This window comes from Aptenodytes patagonicus, chromosome 13, assembly GCF_965638725.1.
Source record: "Aptenodytes patagonicus chromosome 13, bAptPat1.pri.cur, whole genome shotgun sequence".
In the NCBI taxonomy this organism is placed as follows: domain Eukaryota; kingdom Metazoa; phylum Chordata; class Aves; order Sphenisciformes; family Spheniscidae; genus Aptenodytes; species Aptenodytes patagonicus.
The window spans coordinates 8,148,103-8,160,488 of NC_134961.1; the positions used below are offsets into that span (position 1 = coordinate 8,148,103).

The 12,386-nt window shown below is 47.9% G+C and overlaps 1 protein-coding gene across 3 annotated transcripts in view; it reads left to right on the forward strand.

The window, feature by feature from the left end:
- The window catches only part of RNF216 (ring finger protein 216), an 81,135-nt gene that overhangs the window by 56,133 nt on the left and 12,616 nt on the right, over nucleotides 1–12,386 (forward strand). The window lies entirely within an intron of this gene.

Sequence of the window (12,386 nt, forward strand, 5' to 3'; positions counted from 1 at the left end):
TATGGTTGGGTTCAATGGTGTAAAGGTAAAAGAATACCTTTTCATTTAAAAAAAGCGTAAAAGCAAAGTTACTGTTCCTGAATAAAATCACTTCTGACTGCTCTTATTTTTGGATTGAGCATGTCTGTATTTAAGCTCAGGAATTCGGAATAATATCTGATGGAAGACACTTAGGGGTTGTTAAGCAAACATAAACATGAGCTAACTAAAAGGCCAAATGCCTTCCTGATTTAAAAGAAATTCTTAGCTTGTTAAACATCGTTTTCCAGCAGATGCATAAGTAGGGTTGCGTGGAAAGGAGCATATTGGGTCACCTGGTAGAACGGTGCATCGTGCACGTGAAGTGCCCTCGCAGAGGCTTCCCAGACCACGCACGCACGGGAGCCCAGGGCAGAGCTCCCCGAACGCTGCCCGACTCTGATTGTTTGCTGCCATCTTTTTTTTTTGTTTCCCTCCTCTTTTGTCTTCCCTTAAAACGAGACATCTGTGCTCCTCCATAGTCTGGTGTCATTGCCCATGTGCATCCCTGATGGAAGCAGGAGAAAAACCCTTTAATCCTTCTGAGGGAGATGGCGGTGGCCTCTGGTGTTTCCGGAGTTTTAAGGAAGTCGCTGAAGTTCCTCCTTGTTGACTCCCCTCCGCAGAAATGTGACAGATGGGTCTTTCCCTTTTATGGCCAATAATGCTGGTTTCCCTTTGCAATAAAATCCCGGGTCAGAAGTGGAAGCGAGAAGTCGGGCAGGGGGAAGGGGCTGGTCTTACCAGCTTCGAATGGGTGGGGATGTGATTTACGACATGGTTTATTTTAGCCTAGAATTTACGAAGTTACAACATCTACCCAGAGGTGCTGGTTTTGTTTGCTTGAGGGGTGCCTTAGGTTTCCAGTCCTGTTGCTTAAGACAGCAATTAGGAATTGTGACTCTCCTTAATTTCGTGGGGAGAAGTTATTCTGGTCCAAACCCAGGATGGTTTTCAGATGGTCTGATTGAGTCTAGATAACTCTGATTGAATCTAGGTAAGCACAGGAAGACGATACCCGCCTCTTCTTTACAAATCACCTTCAGTCCTTCACGCCAAGCAAAATGTCTTGGCCTCTTACGGATGTCTCGGAATAGTTTTCTTCCTGGACCCTAAAGAGCCATTTTCTGCAGCAGTTCATGTGGTCTTTGTGCCTGAGGCTTGGCACTGGCTTCACTCATTAGCTGAGAACAGGTAATGTTCCTCTAGGTGGTAATTGCCGGTGGTGTTGGTAAGCCAAAAGCCAGCATTGTCAGCCAATAATGTCTTTTACAAATCATCCGTGGCTGCAAATGGTTCAATGAATTTGAACCTTAAAAGTATTTTTCTAATAAAGTGAATCTCCTGTTTCTTGCTACAAAGTGCTTCATATCCTGTTTCACGACATTAATGCAAATGGATTGTTTAGCAATCGGTTAAACTGCTTGATTTTTAAGTGGTACAGCTCATGTGTCTTCCCTGCAAAACCTGTTGGCTGCCGCTTTAGTTTCGGTTCTTATTCAGCACTTGAGCTCTGAAATTAGAAGGAAAAAAAGGAAAAGAGTAACCGGTTAGGAGAGTCTGTTGTCATGTTCCCGGGACTGTCCATGAGCATCCTTTGCTTCCAGTAGCCGCTGACCTAAAGAGCAATGGTTCATTTATGGGCTCCCCTGCTCTTTCCTCTAGCAGGCAGCTGAAAGACCATTCTTACCCTGGTCCAACTGGTTGTTATTTCCCTGCTTGCACCTTTGAACGAATGAATCGGACGTTCGAAGCGAGAGCGGTGGACATGGGCTCACGCAACCATCTCAATATGCTACGGATCTCGTGTTTAATTCCAGCCACCCCTCACTAGATCACCACTTCCAGTTGTGGGTGTGCAGTTGGGGCTTCTCTTTTGGAGAAAGGTGTTTTGAAGATCTCCATGCCTTGGTGGTTGACTGTAGGAAGGGCAGCGGGGTTTGCTGACATGGAAAGCCTCTTCCCTGGGATTACTAACTGGTCAGTAGGAGCTAAACGCCTGCCCGCGTGTTGGGGAAGCAGTTTGGAAGTGGTTTTCAGTAGCATCCGCATATTCTTCAACTCTGTTTTAATGATGGTGTGTTTGTGATCACACTTTTTTTTTTTCTTCCTTCCTCTCCTTGTCTTTACAATAGAGGTCCTGGGAAAATGAGAACAGGATCTGCAAGCTGCTCTGGGGCTGGGGAAATGGCTGAAACCAGGCCTGTTTCTAAATACTTCACTTGTGCTGCCAAAATTGTTGATTTAATCTTTTGGTATCCCACATTCTGCATTTTTGTCTGTGGTTCGTACCCCTCTGAGGGTATTGTACTTAATCCTTTTAGAGGAACTGCATGTACGGCATAACATAATAATCCATCCTTTTGATAAGGTAACCCCCAAAGCACCAGTCTTGATCCTTACCTACATTCAACCATACCAAAGCACTCCCTACTTGCAGTTCTTTTTAGTTTTTTCTTACTGTATGGGTGTAGGAGGAGGGAGATGGTCTGTGTGCGGTAAAGGTGACCAGTGGACCGCCGCCTTGCAACAGGAGCAGCATTCCTCAGTGGCCCGGGGTGGTAGGATGGCTTTCCTTCTCCCGAACCAGCCAGGATTCTCCCCTCGAAACTGAATTGATGTCAGCGATACAACATGAAATATTCCGGTTTGGTTTTGCCGTTGTGGTTGGGTTGTGGCAGAAATGACTGTTGCTACTTAGGAATGAGCGCTGGGTCTCAAACAGATCCCTGGAGATGAGGTGGCTTGTGCTTTTTTTTTTTTTTTTTTTGGCTTTTACAGAAAACAGGCTTGCAACATCTCTGGTTTGTAGACAAATCGTGCCATGCAAAAAGTTGAACGGTGCGCTTAATTAAACTACTTGTGTGCTCTGCTGAAGCAGGGGGAGAAGAGAGGAACCGGTCTTTCTGATCAGTGTTTGTAAGCGTAACAGAAAGGGAACTGCTTGCCTTGGGATTTCACAACGCCAAGGGTTGCAGCGCGCTCTTCCCATCGCACTTCCATTGCGATGGGCCGTCTTCTGTGCGGCTCTGGGACCTCACAAACGTTTCAGGGTTCAAGGTGTTGTTTTCCGTCTCGTTTTCCCTGCCTCTTGCCTGGTCTCACGTGATTGCGCGGAAGCAAGCCTGTCTTGCTGGATTACCAGCTTTTGCTTCAGAGCTGGTGTGGGTTTAGCTAAACTCAGTTTAGTTTCGATGTCCGCAGATCCGAGGTCGTCTTCCTCTTATTCCGAAGTGTTTCCAAGCCCCAGATTTTTCTGTGACTATTTTAAAAAAAAAAAGTGAATGGAAAGGGATTATATGACTTAAATAAAAACTAAATTACCGATTAAACAACTCATCTAATTAGAAGACAAATGTGTCCTGAGTTACCCTTGTTTGGCAAGATATTGCAGCACCACTGTTATTAACCTGCCCGTCCTCCCTCAGGAGTTAAGGCGGCTGATCGGCTTTGGTCAAGATTAGGCTGGTCTGGGGGTAAGCAGGCACTTTGTGTGATGGCCTCGGATCGCTGTATCCCCTCTGCCACGCTCCTTGCCGGGGCCGGCGGGTTCGCGGGGTGTGCGCTGGGCATTCCTCTGTTATTTCAAAACCTCAAGGCTGGTATGGTCCTGCCTGCAAAATACCCCTGTTCATTCACACGGTGCTGGTGCAGTGAGCTATGGGGATGTGACAGCGTACTCCTGGCAAGGGCTGGAGCTGGTGTTTTCCCCCATTGCAAGGTGTGCTTTGGGTAGGAGACGCTTCTGATCGCTGCAGCCTCTGCCCGATGGTTTTGGACATCGCTTTGCTCACTGCATCTCTTTCCCAGTGTCCCTCTTCTCCCTGCAGCCCTAGGGAGGCATGTTGCATCTACCGAAGCTGCGGGGCCAAACAGCCTTAGCAGGGCTTGAAAAACCACCCCCAAATTGCAGTTTTGAGGCTTCTTTGCCTCCTCTGCACCAAACAGAAACCCAGGCCCAGCTGGCGTTAGGCTGGGCTCGCGAGTGCTTTAGGTTACGCGCAGGAATGGAAGCATCATCTGGGGGGTCAGAAAGAGGAATCAGTGAGTTGCCGGCACATCTATTTCCCTGGTTAGTTGTCAGTACTTTACTCTATTTTGATGCATACTCACTTGCTTGATATCTTTTTTTTTTTTTTTTTAAATTATTATTTTGAGCAGGCATTTGAATAGGTTTTTGTGGTGCGGGAGGAAATCCAGTGAAATCCAGTGCGTGTCTGCACTGGAGCTTCAGGTGTAAACTCTTCCATCACGCTGCACTTCTCGGTGGTTTTGGCTTTGTAAAATCTCGCGCAGCGCTCTTCCTCGCCAGGATGTTTCAGCAGGCTGCTGGTACGGGCCTTCGGCTTTGGTTTTACCACTAGCTTATTTTAGCATAGCAAATGAGCTGCAGATGACTCACTGTCACGTTGGTGAATTTGGAAGGTGGAGGTTTAGCAGTTCAGAGGGCCATTTTCAGTTTATCTGCCGTAAATTCTATAGCTATAAATACTGTAGTTGCAAGGCTGGCTGCTGTGGCTCGTGCGCCGTGTGGCTCGGTTCAGGGGCTGCAAAGCTGTCCTCTTACTGCCTGCGCAGAGCTCCTGCCAGGAGCAGCAGGTACGGGGTAACTGTACCACGTAGGCACTGAAACAATAAATCATCCGAACTTCTGAGATTTCAAGGAGGCCGGGTATCACTTTGCTTTCGTTTTTCTTTATCCTTGCTAGTTCTCCAACACTTTTTATTTATTTTTGTTTTACTATGGCCGGTATAAAGCTAGGAGCGCCTTACTTTTGGAGTTTCCCCTCGTTTGAGTTTAATTTCCCTGGCAAAGCAAGCTGTTTCTGCCCAGTTTCTGAGGGTGTATCTGTACCTAGACTAAAGCTATTTACCAGCGTAGCTTCGCGGCTCAGACAGTTCACCTTTTCTCATCCCTCGCTGGTGGTGTGACGACCTGGAGTGTTAACTTCTGCTGTAGGTCGAGAGTACAGTTAAAAAGGCTCTAAATTGGAAATTAAGTGTGTTAATGCTGCTAAATCGCCATCAAAATTGCCGTATTGCAGAGACTCATTAAAAGTGGTGGTAGGTGCCTTACATAAACCTGGGTCTCCACACGACCGTCGATGGAGGAGAGGACATCTGTAACCGCGTTCCTCGTGCGATCCTTTTGTAATACGATAAAATCTGGGAGGCAGCAGGGGGAGAGGGAACCACGAGAAAAATAGGACGGGTCTGGAGGAGGCTTTCTCTAGTTCCTGCCACCAAAAGCCCTGGGTGTAGGGATTTGTGTCTGGGGTGGGGTGACGGGGGTGTGGGGGGGGATTTGTTTATCATCTGGTGGTGTAAGAGGGAAGTTTCAAAATTAACTTCAGTAACTGTTCCTCCTCTTAGTCTTACAATGCATCGTTAGCAGGTACCTCTGCAAATAAGATAGCTTGCTTTTGTTACGCCTTAACCTTCTTGATGTCATTGGGTGCCAGCCCTTGAGTGACCTTCCAGAGTTATCCTTTAAAAATCAGGTCGCTTGTTTTGAAATCTAAATTTGTTCCTCTCCTAAGGTCTCTATTGTTTCTACCGGTTCCACCCTTGCTGCCACTGTTGTTTAGCCCTGCTAGATTTCATCAGCTAGAGTTCCAGGTGTTGGAAGCAGCATCCCTTTTTGTGTGAGGTTGTGTGTAGGATTAAATGGATAACCTCTTAGATCCCCTCTGCTGAATGGGGTAAGGCAATTTGCATCGGGGGGGGGGGGGAGATGGAAGAGGGTCAGCTGCTGCTGAGTGCTTTGAACTAGTCTGCTCGTATTTAATTATTTACGTTGGCTGGGAAGGTGTATAGCTATTATCTGCAGTCAGTCCAACAGATCTAAAAACTGTGGTTAACAACTACGGATGTGTTTCCAGTAGCACGTACTGAATTTCTCCTAACTTTCTGCCCTGGGAAGGAGCAATATGACCTCAGGTATGCCGATTTCGACATCATCTTCAGCGTGAGGTGCCAGACTGTCTTTAACCTGCCTTTATAAAGCGACCAAGCGGTGGTTTCCTCTGCCTGCGCTGCAGGCTGACTCAGGTTGGTGGGTGACCGCCTCTGGGTAGGTCACAAAGCCAATCCCCGCGGGCCGTATCCAAACTTCCCGGTGGGCTGAGCTGGAGAGATGCTGTGTGCGACATCAGTCTGCTCAGGGCAGGGGACTAGCTTCCGAAAAATGTTATTTTAGGGGGGAAGGCTTATCCTTATGAGAAACACTTATTTCTCAGTTTAGGGGAAGGGATCCTGGTGCGATGAATGTGTGATGCAAATACTCCAGTGCTCGCTTACGCAGCTGACCTGCTGCCTGCAACTTTTGATATATTTCTCACATCTCTGGAGCTTGAGAGGAAGTAGCTTTGAAACAAAAATACTTGCTTCAAAACATCCCAAATAATGAAAAAAAACTTTAAAGTTTTGTACAAGTTCAAATTAAATCATGATCCTTCTCAGTGAAAGAGCTGTTTCTCTTACTCCGACTACACCGCGATAAGCGAGCATGAGATCAGTGAGGAATTTCTCGTGGTAGCACAGTTTCCACTTCTGACCAGCTGTAGGGTGATACTGGCGCTAAGCAGCACTTCTTGCGTGAAGCTGCAGATATTTTTGCTCTATAGGTCTAACCACTGCACCCAAACCAGCAGTTGATCTAGCCTTTTAAAGTCAGGCTCTGGGGAGGGGAAAAGCTTGCTTTGGTTTCGTAGATGTGTTTCGGGAACTTCTGAATTACAGATACGAGATGGTCCTACTGACTTAGGCAAGCGTGGGGTGGGAATTACCACATGTTTCTGGTCCTCGGATTCTAACGCAGATGACCCAAACCTCCGTGGAAACCGGCCTGCCGGTGTGCATTTCTGGAAGCAAAAGGGCATTGCGTATCTCCAGTGCCTTAAAGATGGGGAGGGAGTACAATATGCTTGATTTAACAAGAACATGCAAAACAGGAGGCGTTGGTTGGGGTCATTGTTTTTGGTAACGGGGTTTAATACATGGCCATAAAAGCTTTAACCAACCATCCTGGTGGACGTCGGCTATAAATGCATATTTTCTTTATCCAGCTTTTAACTCTCCCATCACTCGCAGGTCTCCATTGATGTTTATGCCCCGGCACGTTCTTACAGCTTAGTCCAAGGCTTGTGCCTTTGCTTTATTTCTCCCTGCAACCCCTCCCCTCCCAGAATAAATCACGGCTGTGCGAAGGAGAGGGGACTTCAGTTTTTCCTGGGTTTCTCTTAGCTGCTCATCTCCTCCTTTCTGTCCCAGGGCCCGGAGCTGCGGTGTGGCCGGTGGCCGCTGTGCGGCAGCGCTGCCCGGGGAACAACCTTGCTTGGGGACCCGGCACAGCTTCCCCAGGGGGGAGCAGCAAACCCACCCCGCACCGATGTCCTCCCAGCCCCTTGCTCCTTGCCCCCTCGCCTGTCCGAAGCACAGCGTTCGTTTGTCCACGCTGCATGGATTTTGAGTGTTTGGAGTTGGTACCTGCTGCCCATGTCGCCTGTTGCATGCAGCAATGCCGGTGGCTCCGGAACCGGAGAGCTGCTGCAGCAGTTCGTGCTGGAAGGAGCGCTCTCCGTACTGGGAGGTCGGGTACCTGCGGAGCTGAGGTCCTGCATCCCTGCGCTGGGTGTTTGTACATCTCTAAAGAGGGGTCTCTCACCAAAATGGATTGTCTTGGGCTGGATTATAGCCTCTTTATCCCAGCTTAATGTATAGGAAATCCCAGAAACAGCCCTGAAGGAGTTTGCTCATGAGAGCTTATCTGTGCTTAAAGGTTGCATTCGTTTAGCTACTTCTGCATCCATTTTTAATTAAGGTCAGTGCAGCTTTATGGACAGTGGAGACTTTGTGGGGAAGAAGACTGTGCGGTTCTTTTCCCATTAACTCGTCTGGTTGGGGACTGCAGCCCTTTAATTAAACCAGCGCAGTATGGACTGGCCCTGAGGTGCTATTCTAAGACTATTGTATTCACATCTGCTTTTGCCTAAAACTTGGCCTGTTTGAGGTTCGCCTGCACTATTGTGTGTCTAAAAGCAGGAAGAAGCAGAGAATCAATCACTGGGGCTCCGTCCCAGCGAGCGTCGAAGGGATACACAGTCTGTTTTACCCCCCTCTCACTCCTAGCAGGGAGCGCAGCAGCAAATGTCCCCGCGTGTGCAATCGGCAGAGACCGCTGGAGTGTGCAACTCGCCCTTCCTGGGGAACGCGGGGAGTCGCATGGCGCAGCGGCAAAAGGATTTAATTAACCAGCATATGGAGAGCTAAGGCAAGCGCTGGACTCCGCTCAGAGCCACCACTGAGAGCTGGAGGGCAGCGATGACAGCCTAGTCCATCGCCTGCTGTTGTTTAGGTTGGGCTTCCCCTCCTCCCTTTGCATTTTGCTCAATCAGTAAACGGCTTCGTGTAAACTCCTACAGAAGAAGCGGGCACACAGGAATGCCGTGGGCAGTCGGTCAGTGATCTGTGTGTATCATCTGATGTTTTTGTCCATGTGGCATTTGTTTGGGTTGAAACCAGGAAAGCTGGTGCATCTACATTGCCGGCAGTGCATACAACAGCCTGATTGTAGCCAAAAGGACATGGAGACTGGCAGGGAGAAGTTGATTATTTGGGTTTTTCCCCCCACTGATATGTGGGCTGGACCTTGGAGAGTTATTTTTAGTAGATGGCAGAGCGGGGGGAAAAAAAGTTTAGGCTGTGTTTTAAAACTGTAGCATCCACTGCAAGTACCAGTAGAAGTGCTGAGGAAGGTGGTAGGTTCCCATAAAACGCTCCCTTCTACCTTCACTAGGTTCTGGGACAATTAACAAGGATGTTTAAGGATTGCAGTGCCTGTGCTAAAAGCAGACTGGCCACCCTTAGCCAGGCTGGCCCTGAGCACGGAAAGCTGCGTATCCGCACCGCTGACCCTGGGAACAAAAGATCCTCCTGAACCCAAACATGTTTGTGTTAATCCCGGCTGCTTCCTGGCAGCCAGCGAGAGGAAACGGAGCCACTACCTCTAACAGATGTACAGTGAGGAGATTACAGTGTGCGATTAAACACCCTCTCCATCACATCCTCCTCTCCGCCGTCCCAGCCCGGCGCATTAATGGACTGTCCCAGGCTGCCTGCCAAGCTCGGGCAGATGTAACAGGCAGCAGATACTTAATCTCCTGCATCCGTGCCTGGTTTGGAGCTGTTCGTTGATGCCAAGGCTTCTGCAAACACGCTGGCCCTTGCACCAAAAGCGTGAGCTGTGTTAGCTGTACCTGCCTGCGGGGAGGAGTGGGCTGGGGAAGGGCAGGAGAAACATGGAATCGACACCATCCAGAAACAATGAATTTAACTGAAAAGCTGTTAAAACTAAAACGAAACGTGCTTTCCCACATCAGGTACCCTTACGCTAGTAAGCCAGGGTTTGCTAGTGGACAAGACACTGGAGGAAGAGTTGGGCAGGGTCTTGGTTTTAGTGGACTGACTTGCTTCTCGGCTGTTAGGTTTGGAGTAGAAGATTTCAGTGCTGGGAAGGACTTGTTCCCTCTCTGTGTGGGTTTAGGCGCTGCCTTATATTGCGGTAGCCAGTCTTGGTGCCAAGTGCTGCTCTTATAACAGAAATAATCTAGGCTGGTTGCAAAAAATCAGCCATCTTACTGTCTGTTTAGGTTAATTAATATGGTAATGGCAGAGTATATTTCTTTATCAAACAAAAAGCTGTTTCTAAAATAAAAGAACCCCCTGTGGAAATTGTAGAGATCAGAATTGTCATCATGTGAGATGTGCAAAACCCTCAGCAACCAAGCGAGTTGAATTTGAATAAGAGTAAAAATTTTAAAACATCTCTTTTCTTTTCTTGGGCAAGAGCTGTGACCTCAGTTAAGGCCCTGGAGCAGCTGCCTTTCTCTGAACCGTGGGCTTTCTCCCTGCTTTTGTGCAAAGCAGTCCAACACGGGTTCCTGTAATTGCCAACAATGTGCCATTGTATTGGGTACAACAAGGGGAGAAGTCGCATCGAGTTCTGCTAATGGCACATGTATTGTCCATTTTTCCCCTGCCTCTGTTTTGGAGAGGACACGGCTTGGTCAGAAGCAGCACCAGGTGACACTCGGAGTTAGAAAGCCATGGGGACATCTCCTTGACGGGGTGCACTGGAACAGGCAGGCAGAGCTGCCTGTGGGTTTGCAGCTCCCCACGGCCAACACGTCTTGGGAGGGATCCCAAAAATGTGCACAGCTGCGATGGCACTCGCTGTGCAGCGGTCACAGTAACGCGGAGAACTGGATACCTCCTATCTCATGCTATCCCAGTGCATTTGGGAATCCGCATTGCCGTGCCTCTTCCCTTTCTCCTCGCCTGCACAGGAATCCCTTTTCCCGGGTGTAGGAGACAACTGTTTGGCAAATATCGGCAGCCTCAGCTCAAGGGAGAGCATTGTTTTTTAAATAGCTGCAGCATGCAAAGCAAGGATAGTGGCAGTTACAAAAGGCAAAGGGAATGACTTGGTACGAAAGTATAAGCGGCACCATCTGCTTTGGAAGGGCATCGTTTCTAATTCGGCAGCGAAGGAGGCTCCTGGAGTTAAGTAATTGGGAATAGTAGGCTCCTGGCTGGAAAGTGTGCCAACCCTTCTGGCAAAAAGCTGTTAAATCTTTGTTGCTGGCGTGTGAAAGTGGTTCTGTGTGGCAGGGCTCCAAAGACTCTTTTTAACCCTTGATGTATGTTAAAAAAAACCTACGGCACTTTTGATCTTGAAATGGCATGTGGTCGGGTGTCAAGAATAAAAGGGGAAGGTGGGTCCTCATCGAGGTACGTGAACGGCTCCAAGTCTGATCCTCCCATGCCGGTAACAGCCACACCTGGCCTGCCAACAAATGCACACAAAATGGTGCCTGTTTTAACAGCTTTAGCAGGAAAACACAGTGTATGATGAATGATTCATGAGGATCAATAGAACCAAGGCATTTACTGCCCCTTAAAACTAGTGCCTGCCTGCCAAAGGGTGCATTTGCAAGGTGAGTGATCACAAAATCCTCTGCTGAGCTTTTGGGACACAGTCACACGCTTGGCTCTCCTCTTACTACAGCCCTTACCCTGCAGTCTGCAAACGTGTCCGGCTTACCAGCCAGGACGAGGAGCCTTTAATTCTCCAGATGAAAGCACAAGCTGTTACGCATCTCCCAGCAAGCACAAATACAAACAAGTCAACATTTTGCACCCCCTCCTAGGGGTGGCTTCCTTGGAAGCTTTGGTCTTCATCCTGTTTGTCTGATTTGCGATCAAAAGCGTGTTGCTGCCTACGTGCGTCTTTAAGCAGTTACTTCTATCATCTCTCGTATAAACATCCAATTTCTTCATTAAAATGAAGTGAAGGTAATGCAATCAAAAAAGATCTGTCTGCAGTCATCGTCTTTCGCTAGTAGTGCGACCAGAGCTGGGCAAAGCTCTTTTGGGACCTTCTTTGCTGCGGAGGGGAAGAGGATGTTTCACAGCCGTATGGGTTTTCCTGCCAGGGGGAGAAAGTTGGATTTAAAAGCCTGAGCCCCAGCCATCCTGAAGATGAAACAGTTGGATTGCAAAACGTGTACTTTTTCCAAGTTTGATTTGGATGTTTTTTAATCTTCCTCAAATTAAAGGAAAATCTCTTGTTTGACCCAAAACAAAATTATGTTTTCTTTGGCCAGCCAACCGAAAAAAATCAACTCTATCCCCAGTGTTAGTCCAAGTTCCCTTGCCAATAGTCCCTCCACAGCTCTCCTGCTCCATGCAGCTTTACCAGTCCCAGATTAGAGCCTCTTTGCTGAAGAGTTTACAAGAACAGGAGAGTTCAGTCACTTGCTCTAAGTTTAGTTCAGCTATTCTGGTTAAATTCATAAATATTTGTTCATATTCCACCTCTGTTTTATGGACATTTGTCCACATCCTGCCTTTTTAATCTGTTTACTCACATAAACTGCTTTAACTTTGTTTTGCGAGGTTTTACAAAGCATAATATGGATTTGCTTGTATGAGTGGTGAAGCAGAGCTTTTGATGCAGCTGCAAGGTTTCCATCGCCTGCTGAACTAGAAGCCCTTTGTATGAAGGTGAGGGATTTTGGTCAGGAAACAGATAAACTTGATGTCCTTTCGCGCCATGTTTTCATCTCTGCAGTCTCCTCGAGGAAGTAACCAGTGAACCTGGTAGCTGTTCCATGAGTTTTAGGTGAACTGGGATTTACGGACTCATTTAGTACCTGGGTTCTTGTACCTTGAAAACCCCTTGGCTCCTGTTATTGACAGACTCATTCTCGGTGGAGGACAGACCTGCAGACCTCTCTACCGTACTGCCAACCCCATCCTCAGCTGAGAACCTGCAGCGTGATGGGGGAAGAGATGGGAATTTTTCC